At 45.1% G+C, this 11,018-nt stretch overlaps 1 non-coding gene across 1 annotated transcript; it reads right to left on the bottom strand.

Moving 5' to 3' along the window:
- Nucleotides 1–10,158: 10,158 nt before the first annotated feature.
- trnaq-cug lies at nucleotides 10,159–10,230 on the bottom strand. The gene has a single exon. It is a non-coding gene; the product is annotated as a tRNA-Gln (tRNA).
- Nucleotides 10,231–11,018: the final 788 nt, after the last annotated feature.

Below are 11,018 nucleotides of genomic sequence, written 5' to 3'. Positions count from 1 at the left end.
CTAGTGACTTCTTCCTCAAGAAAAAAAAGTGTACGTGTATATGTGTGTGTGTGTGTGTGTGTGTGTGAGTGAGTGTGTGTGCATGTATGCATTAATGTGTATATATGTGTGTGTGTGATATGTGTGTGTATATGTGCGTGTGTGTGTATATGTGTGTGTATATGTATACGTATGTATATATATATGTGTATATATATGTGTATATATATATATATATATATATATGAATGTGTATGTATGTATATATGTGTGTAGGTGTATATATCTATATTTAAATGTGTTTATGTATGTATGTACGGTATGAATGTATTTATGTTTTTGGAAGCATTTTGAATGGGACAGTCCTAAAACATCAAAACAAAATATAACAAAAAACAACAACACTACTTTATTCTTAGCACCTCGTGTCATCTGCAAAACAATTCATGTGGATACTTTCCATTTTAGCATGAACGAGCAATCGCCAACACAATTTTTATCCATGGCGTGCTCAATTAAAACAGCACAAAGACAGCGAAGTAAAAAAAATTAATTAAAAAAACAGCAATGAAGTACAACATAATTGTCCATCATTACAGCAATTATGAGAAACAATTGTATCAACTAAGTGGTTATATTCAGAGGAATAATGACTATTAGTAAGTCTTATTTTGTTCCCATACTCAACAGTAAGATTTCATTGTAATCATCGAGCCTCGAAAGCTGTCGTTTTTCTTTCCGCTCTACCTGTTTGACCATTCTCATTATGAACACCAGGGGTCAGTAATACACTAGCTAGGAGGTCTTCTTTTTTTTTTTTTTTTTTTTTGCATTTGCTACATTTCGGTCGTCTAATCTGGGTAAAGAATTTTCTTTTTATTGGTGAACGTTGAGTCAGTTTCGTTAATTCGCCTTTTCCGGAAGTGACTTTCTCATGTCTGATTGGTTAAAAATGGTTATGTTGTTAAATTCAATGACTTCACAGGTCATACATTTAAAATGTCTTTTTATAATAATAATAATAATTATTATTATTATAATGTGCACTTTAAAAAACAAAACAAATCACTTTCAGGTGCGTGTAGGCACGTGTAGGCTATGCAATGGGACGAGGTCGAGGCTGCCTCGTTAAGCAAGTGCAACGGAGGAGGACACGCCAAAGATGAAGTCATTTGGATTCAAGGATTCTCTTTTTGGTGCTGGCGAGAAGTACAATAACACCATTCAAGGTTTGCAACTCAAGGATAAGAAACACAAGCAACAGACGACGTTTCCCTTCAGCTGTCAGATATAGGTAAGCTTGCGTGAACTCTGACGCTAAGGTTAGGTTATCGCGACAGCTTTGCTCTTCCTGTAGCTAGCCTAAACTTCATGCTAATTGTGCATTTAAGTGAGAAGTCAATAGTGTTGCAATTGTGTCGTGGAGGAGCGAGCTGGGAAGGCAATTCGCCATGGACGTACTGTTGGATAGCCGAAGGAACACAAATTAAAGAGGCGCCAGCCACTGTGTGGCGTGATACCGTACGGTACAGGTGTCAAACTCAAGGCCCGGGGGCCAGATACGGCCCGCTACATCATTTTATGTGGCCCGCGAAGACAAATTGTGCATTAAATTCATGTGTCATTACTAGAATAGCAAATTGTCTTCACTTTTAATAATATCTTTTTTTTTTTTTAATTTGACCAGTTTTTATTCGTCTGATTTGAAAACGAGTCAGTTTTGTAGCTTTTACTGTATACAATATGAGGTGCTCATACATTTATTTGGGTTGATAGTCATAATGGCCCTCCGAAAGAAGCTATGACTACAATGCGGCCCGCGAAAAAAGTGTGTTTGACACCCCTGCCGTACGGCCATAAAAAATGACGGCGGGTCAAGTTTTGTGTCTGAGTTGCAAGCACGCGGAGGTAGACCCCAGCAGCACAATTTGCAGCAGCAATTTTAAATATGCTTTGACTTTGCCTGCCGGATGAAAAAGGTGCTTGTGCGGTAAATGGCCTCAAAAGGTAAGTGGGGCACGCGCAAGATCTGCTTTTAGGACTGGAGCGGAATCATAAGAAGGATTTTGCCCGTGTTCTGTGCGAGGCCATCGGAGGAATGTTGAGAGGGAACTTGGTCAGTATGCATGCGAAGTAGTGATGAGGAATTAATTGGAAGTGACGAGAGCAGCATATTGTCGACCCCCCCCACCCACCTGCAGACATTTATTTGGACTTTCTGTCTCGCTATCTGCACCTCTTTGTTGAATTTCACTTCCCAGTTTCTTTCTTTTTTTTTCAGTCACAGTGCTTCACTCCTGTTATGTAAATGGCTCGGAAAAGCCGCCAGTGTGCCCAAGCGGTCCTGACTGACAGCCATACTGACTCGGAACTGGTCCCGGCCTTCCCCGCCGTCCATCCTCGATGCCAGCGCTTTAATTTGATCGGAATCGACGCGCTCGGAAGAAGACGAGGAACCCGGCGCTACTTTATCTTTCTTTTTTGTCTATCAAAATCTGCTCGGTGTGGAGAATCAATGACGTTATTAACATGAAAGTCACTCGTTGGCATCGGGAGCCAATCGATGACGATAATCCCGAGTAACGGCCCTCCGAGCTGTTCTTACATTTATGTTATCGGCTTTCCCCTCGCTTCCTTTGACATATTAATTGAACGCCTAAGTGCTACTTTTCTTTTTTTTTTTTTTTCCCTGAGCCCTCCTTTCATGGCCGTCCCATCTGTCCGTCATTATTGATCCATTAAACACGCACGTTGGCCTTAATTACACCTGACCGCGTTGTTCTTTTGCGACGCAACTGCCGGGTTGTCGCGTCCTGGCCTGTCTTTCAGACGCGATCGATATGCGGCGCGCCCGTGAGCAATTAGCAGTTAGCGGCTTTAACTAGCGGCTGGCGCATCCAACTGCCCGTAAAAAGTAAATCTCTCACGTTCAGTCGAGGTGACTTTTGTGCACATGTCTGTATGTTCCTAGGTATGCATTATACTGCCCCCTAGCGGCCAAATGATGCAAGGAATTACAGTGATCCCTCGTTACTTCGCGTTTCGTTTATCGCGGCTTCACTACATCGCAGATTTTTTTTACAAATTAAAAAAAAGTTTTAAAAGTCAAAATAAAACTTCTAAATTGAGGAAACATGTGTCTAACCTTTAGGGCAATGTAGTATCGCTCCAAATGTTCGTTTACATTCCTTTAGAAGTTCGTTTTCGCGTGTTAGCACGATCGAGAATTAGCATCTTTCCGCTAACTCGTTAGCCTGCCCAGTACTTCTTGTTGGTGACCGGACTTCGCGAATTTCACTTATCGCGGGTGGTTTTTGGAACCAATTATCCGCGATAAACGAGGGATTACTGTACACTGAATGATCAGTTTTGTTGGTGTTTCAACTGATGAATAGCATGTCTAAATATCTCGGTGGGTGTGATTACGCACGCCGACTGACCGCGTCTCGGCGCTAGCGGCAGCGGGTGCGGCTAACCCCAAAGGCCCCATGCATTTGAATAATGTAGTGCACCACAGTAAACATTAGCATATGTGGGTACTTCCAAGCCACCGGGGCGCCATGATTCACTCGAACAACCTCCCACCCCCCGCCTTGATGCAGGATGGATATTAAGCCTGTTCGAGTTGCCCATGAATCTTTACGGCTGAAAAAGAAAAGTACGCTGCAGAACGACGCCGCAGACAGACGAGAGGGGTGCGCTATCGAACATGTGCCAGTTAGCGCAGCGGAGCGGTGAAGCGGGCAGGCGGGGGCCCCCTCTGCTGGAGCCCCTAATGGCTGCGGGCTCTCGAGGGTTGCCCGCTGAGAGTCGATGCGAGTGCAGATATTTGCTAGTCGCAGTCCAAGTCCACACTACCAAGCGTTTGAAAGAAGGTCCTTTGGCGGGCGACCTTCTGCCATCCGCTGGCACTTCTTGGAATTGCACCGGTTCATCTTTCGCCAAGTCCCATTTTCACTTTTCCAACTTGCAGGCGTGGCCAAATGGCCGACGGGTCATTTGTCCAAAGCGCAAAATGTTTTCTTTGCTTAGCAGACAATCTTACTGACTGATGGAATTTCTTTTCATTTTTTCAGGTTTTTCAGTGCTTAATTCACAAATTGTGGCGATGGCCCAGTCTGGCCATCATCTGCCACACCAACAGACACCAACGTTGTACCCAACCCGGTAAGTTTTCCTTTTTTGTTGCTTTTTTGATTGCGAAATCAACCACGGTGGTTTGCACAATGAACGAAAGTTGCGTTTTCTATCCTTGTTTATACGAACAAGAAATTCAGGATGAAAGTGCCGACGATAGCTGTGCATCACGTCCTCTTTGTCCTAGGTGAAGGTCTTCCGCCCGTGTGCGTGTGCTTTTCGTTCTGTTAGCGAGACGAGCGAAATGAAACTAAGCCATCTTGTAAGTGTCCGCCCACGCTGCGCGATTCTCACAATGTTCTCCGGCCTGCAAATTACAACGGCGAGAGCGCAGCCGGGTCATCGACGGCCAACGGGAGCCCTCGCGGTGCCCCCCCCCTCGGCCCTTCCCGACTGTTGCTTGGATACGCTGCGGTTTTAATTAAGGCCCGCGATCCCCTGCGCTAACCTTCATTTCCATTAAACTCGATGAGGCGTCCTCAAGTGTTGTCCAAACTTCAGCAAACAAACAACCAACGCGAAGAACGTCCTTGATGGAAGCTCAGCCGGCGGTCGGGTCACGCGCGGCGTCTTTCGGGGCGGCCAAGCCACGCGGGTCGGACTCCGCCGCTGCTGCTTATTTGCGCGTCAGCGTGGGGCGCGCTCGCGTTATTCTTCTCTTTCTTACTTGCTGAAAAGCAAAACTGCGGGACGGAAGCTCCTTTGGGTGATTTGGCACGCCTGGGCTCGCGGGGCTAATTGGCCTCGGGGCCCCGATGAGCCGGGTTTACGGGCAACCTGCTGGGATGTGGATGAACTGGAGGGACAGAAAAAGAAAAAAAGATGTGGAGACGACACGTCTGAGCTGAGGGTGCCGGTCCCAAGTTCCGTTTTCACATTTAATGAATTTGAATCGAGCCCAGGACTGCTTTGTTTGCCTCGTTGGCGCATTCCGGTCACAGGATGCATGAGCACAACTTTTTAAAGTCGCCGCTTCCAAAGTGAAATATTCTCATCACAGTTGACACAAAGTGGAGGAGGCGCGAAGAGGCTCATCTGTCACTTTGGGCTCTCGTCTCAGTCCAGACCGCCGACGGGCGAGTCGGCGCCTCCCGAAATTCACGAGCTCAACAGACGATGAGCCCGCGAGGCGGATTCAATTTTCTTCCTTGTACGACTTTTAGTGTGCCTTGGCGTATTTTTTACTTTTGACATTTTGAACGTCACTAGCCAATTAGGGAGCTGATTATTGATGACACTGACACTAATCGCCGTTTTTGCGGGATGAGGTGATCGATGGGCGAGTGCGATAAGCCGAATGAGATTTGGACTGGATCCATATTCGAACGGGCGCCCTTATCGTGTTTGTTTTCTTTGCAATAATGTCAGATAGAGAAAATAATGCATCTGGCAGCATGGAGTCAGTGTACTTTTTTCTTTTTTTTTTCTCTTCCATTTCTTGGCGCGGCTGTCCTGTAAAACATAATTTACAAACAAGCTCCAAACAATGCGTGTGTGCAGAAAATGTCATTTTTTCAGCTGGCAGCTTGTCGTCTGTCTTGGCCTGCCTGGCTGCTTTTTTTTTTTTTTTCTTAACAAACACGACTCGTAGACAGACCCGCTGCCACCAATCCGACCGGTGCGTGCTAATAATGTTTTTTTTTTCTTCCCCCCAACTGGTCCAAAATGAATGGCGCACTAGGTGATGAATGACAGAAAACGTAGAAACTTTTGGGATGTTTTTTTTTTTAAACAAACAGACGATGAGGTTAACAACAGCAAAAAAAGGATGCAAGTTCAAACACACACACACACACACACACACACACACACACACACACACACACACACACACACATCCTTGTTAACCTCCCTCTGCAGGACCCAAAGTACTTTACTGATTTGTGGGGTCCACCTTTTCTAGTGGTCCAAGAACTATGAAAAAAATCAGGCAAGTAGACATATTTCAGAAATCTGTTATTATGTGTGTGTGAATGATTGGCTTGGTTGGACCCCCATGGACGCACGTTTCAACAAAACAAACAAACAGGTGTGTGTGCCACTGGTTCGTACGGGCTCCATGAGGAGAACCACTAAAACCGTGTGATCCAATGGTTGGCTGAATGCTGTTTAAGGTACCTTCTGACTAAAGAACAGCTTTCCAACTAAAAGCTGTAAACTAAGGGAACAAGAAAAGGTCTACAAGGTTTATTTCTTACAACAAAGTCTAACTGAATGTTACCTGTAGGCTGGCATCTTGTTTGATGCTATCATCAGGGTAAGAGTTCTGCAAACTTCTGGGTTAGGGTTAGGGCTAGGGTTAGGGCTAGAGAAAGAGCTAGGGTTAGGGTTAAGGTTAGGAATAGGGTAAGAGCTAGGGTTACGGTTAGGGTTAGGAATAGGGTAAGAGCTAGCTAACCCTAACCCTAGCTCTAACCCTAGCTCTAACCCTAGCTCTAACCCTAGCTCTAACCCTAACCCCAGCTCTTACCCTAATCCTAACTCTTACCCTAACGCTAACCCTAGCTCTTACCCTAATCCTAGCTCTTACCCTAACCCTAACTCTAACCTTAACCCTAGCTCTTACCCTAATCCTAACTCTAGCTCTTACCCTAATCCTAACTCTTACCCTAACCCTAACTCTAACCCTAGCTCTTACCCTAATCCTAGCTCTAACCTTAACCCTAGCTCTTACCCTAATCCTAACTCTTACCCTAACTCTAACCCTAACTCTTACCCTAATCCTAACTCTTACCCTAATCCTAACTCTAACCCTAACTCTAACCCTAATCCTAGCTCTTACCCTAATCCTAGCTCTTACCCTAATCCTAGCTCTAACCTTAACCCTAGCTCTAACCCTAACCCTAACCCTAACCCTAACTCTTACCCTAACCCTAACTCTAACCCTAGCTCTTACCCTAATCCTAACTCTAACCTTAACCCTAGCTTTTACCCTAATCCTAACTCTAGCTCTTACCCTAATCCTAACTCTTACCCTAACCCTAACTCTAACCCTAGCTCTTACCCTAATCCTAGCTCTTACCCTAATCCTAGCTCTAACCTTAACCCTAGCTCTTACCCTAACCCTAACTCTAACCCTAATCCTAGCTCTTACCCTAATCCTAGCTCTTACCCTAATCCTAGCTCTAACCTTAACCCTAGCTCTAACCTTAACCCTAGCTCTAACCTTAATCCTAACTCTTACCCTAATCCTAACTCTAACCCTAACCTTAGCTTTTACCCTAATCCTAGCTCTTACCCTAACCCTAACTCTTTTTGGTCCCACTGGGAGTTGAACGCAGGTCGCTGGGGTGAGAGTCCTAACCCTAGCCCCTAACCCTAGCTCTAACCTTAACCCTACCTCTTACCCTAGCCCTAGCTCTAACCTTAACCCTACCTCTTACCAACCCTAACCCTAGCTCTTACCCTAATCCTAACTCTAACCCTAATCCTAGCTCTTACCCTAATCCTAACTCTAACCCTAACTCTTACCCTAACTCTAGCCCTAACCGTAACCCTAATCCTAACTCTTACCCTAACTCTAACCCTAATCCTAGCTTTTACCCTAATCCTAGTTCTAACCTGAACTCTAACCTTAACCCTAGCTCTTACCCTAATCCTAACTCTTACCCTCACGCTAACCCTAGCTCTTACCCTAATCCTAGCTCTTACCCTAACTCTAACCTTAACCCTAGCTCTTACCCTAATCCTAACTCTAGCTCTTACCCTAATCCTAGCTCTAACCTTAACCCTTACCCTAATCCTAACTCTAACCCTAACTCTAACTCTAACCTTAACCCTAGCTCTAACCTTAATCCTAACTCTTACCCTAACTCTTACCCTATTCCTAACCCTAACCCTAGCTCTAACCCTACCCCTAACCGTAACCCTAACTCTTACCCTAACCCTAACTCTAACCCTAATCCTAGCTCTTACCCTAATCCTAGCTCTTACCCTAACGCTAATCCTAGCTCTTACCCTAACCCTAACTCTAACCTTAACCCTAGCTCTTACCCTAATCCTAACTCTAGCTTTTACCCTAATCCTAACTCTTACCCTTACCCTAACTCTTACCCTAATCCTAGCTCTAACCTTAACCCTAGCTCTTACCCTAATCCTAACTCTAGCTTTTACCCTAATCCTAACTCTTACCCTTACCCTAACTCTTACCCTAATCCTAGCTCTAACCTTAACCCTAGCTCTTACCCTAATCCTAACTCTAACCTTAACCCTACCTCTTACCCTATTCCTAACCCTAACCCTATTCCTAACCCTAACCCTATTCCTAACCCTAACCCTATTCCTAACCCTAACCCTAACCCTAATCCTAACTCTTACCCTAACGCTAACCCTAGCTCTTACCCTAATCCTAACTCTTACCCTAACCCTAGCTCTAACCCTAATCCTAGCTCTAACCCTAACCTTAGCTTTTACCCTAATCCTAGCTCTTACCCTAACCCTAACTCTTTTTGGTCCCACTGGGAGTTGAACGCAGGTCGCTGGGGTGAGAGTCCTAACCCTAGCCCCTAACCCTAGCTCTAACCTTAACCCTACCTCTTACCCTAGCCCTAACCTTAACCCTACCTCTTACCCTAGCTCTAACCTTAACCCTACCTCTTACCCTATTCCTAACCCTAACCCTAACTCTTACCCTATTCCTAACCCTAACCGTAACCCTAACCCTAGCTCTTACCCTATTCCTAACCTTAACCCTAACCCTAACCCTAGCTCTTTCTCTAGCTCTAACCCTAACCCTAGCTCTTACCCTAATCCTAACTCTTACCCTAACCCTAGCTCTAACCTTAACCCTAGCTCTTACCCTAACCCTTACTCTTACCCTAACCCTAGCCCTAATCCTAACCCTAGCTCTTACCCTAATCTTAGCTCTAACCTTAACCCTAGCTCTTACCCTAACGCTAACCCTAGCTCTTACCCTAATCCTAACTCTTACCCTAACCCTAGGTCTTACCCTAATCCTAACTCTTACCCTAGCCCTAACCCTAGCTCTTACCCTAACCTTAGCTTTTACCCTAATCCTAGCTCTTACCCTAACCCTAACTCTTTTTGGTCCCACTGGGATTTGAACTCAGGTCGCTGCAGTGAGAGTCCAGAGCACTTACCACTACACTATGGAACTCATGCCATTATTTCATGGAAGTTATGTATATGGTTTTATAGAGCAGCTCAAGTAAATAGTATAGATAGGAATAGGTAAATGCCAAAATACTTGAGGTTCCACTGAGACTTGAACTCTGGTCGCTGGGGTGAGAGTCCGGAGCACTAACCACTACAGTATGGAACCCACAGCATTAATCCATGGAAGTTACCTATATGGTTTTATGGAGCAGCTCACAAGCAAATAGCATAGACAGGAATAGGTAAATGTCAAAATAGTTCAGGTTCCACTGAGACTTGAGCTCAGGTCACCGGGGTGAGAGACCAGAGCATTAACCACTACACTATGGAACGCACACAAATATTCCATGGAAGTTACGTATATGGTTTTATGGAGCAGCTCACAAGCCAGATATAGGAATAGTATAAATAGGAATAGGTAAATTCCAAAATGGTTAAGGTTCCACTGAGACTTGAACTCAGGTCACTGGGGTGAGAGTCCATAGCACTAACCACTACACTATGGAACCCACACCATTAATACATGAAAGTTACCTATATGGTTTTATGGAGCAGCTCACAAGCAAATAGCATACATGGGAATAGGTAAATGCCAAAAAAGTTGAGGTCCCACGGAGACTTGAACTCAGGTCGCTGGGGTGAGAGTCCACAGCACTAACCACTACAGCATGGAAACCACGCCATTGTTTCATGGAAGTTACGTATATGGTTTAATGGAGCAGCTCGCAAGCATATATAGGAATAGGCAAATGCCAAAATAGTTGAGGTTCCACTGAGACTTGAACTCAGGTCGCTGCGGTGAGAGTCCAGAGCACTTACCACTACACTATGGAACTCATGCCATTATTTCATGGAAGTTACGTATATGGTTTTATAGAGCAGCTCAAAAGCAGTATAGATAGGAATAGGTAAATGCCAAAAAGGTTGAGGTTCCACTGAGACTTGAACTCAGATCAGTGGATTCAGAGTCCAGTGTGCTAACCATTACACCATGGAACCACAAGGTCCCGACCATGGCAGGCATATGCTGGTGTGGGAGCCAGAAGTTTTGAATATATATATATATTTTTTCTTTTTTTTAATTGCTAATGTGTCAATTGCTGGGTATCTGAAACCAGTTTTTCCAGTGTCCAGAGACCAGCTATTCCAATTTAGTCCCATAATTGGCTTTCTGTACAGCGCACAAGTGGCAGGGAAGTCTGGGAGTACAGTCAAACCTCGGTTTTCGAACGTCCCGGTTCTCGAACAAATCGGAATTCGAACAAAAAAATTCGAGATTTTTTTGCTTCGGTTGTCCAACAAAATTCGGAGGTTGAACCTCTCGAGATGAGCCGAAAGGACCCGAGAAAACCCGACCGCGCGGGCCGGATGCCGACTGACTCCGTTCGTTATTGTAATTTCGTTACTTTGAGGATTGTATTAACCCCTAATCATGCCTCCAAAGAAAGCAAGTGGGAGCAGTAAAGCCATCCTACAACACAAAGGCGCTCTTTAAGCAATGCGACAGTGAGCGCCCGGCGCGCTGCGGTTACGCGACCGCACCAAATTAAGCTCCCTGCGCACTGAGGTCCACTTACATTTTAGAAAGTACATCAGAACTTTAAAAATATTTTCTAAATTTCAGCGAGGGCTCTGTCACAATAATGCGACCAGCGCGGTGCAGTTGGGCGGTCGGCAGCACGCTACGGTTGAGCGTTCTCTCTCTCTCTCTCTCTCTCTCTCTCTCTCTCTCTCTCTCTCTCTCTCTCTCTCTCTCTCTCTCTCTCTCTCTCTCTCTCTCTCTCTCT

This window comes from Syngnathus acus, chromosome 20 (genome assembly GCF_901709675.1).
Source record: "Syngnathus acus chromosome 20, fSynAcu1.2, whole genome shotgun sequence".
NCBI classification, from domain to species: Eukaryota; Metazoa; Chordata; class Actinopteri; order Syngnathiformes; family Syngnathidae; genus Syngnathus; species Syngnathus acus.
The sequence above is the reverse complement of the archived record's forward strand: the minus strand, read 5'-3'. Positions and strand labels throughout refer to the sequence as shown.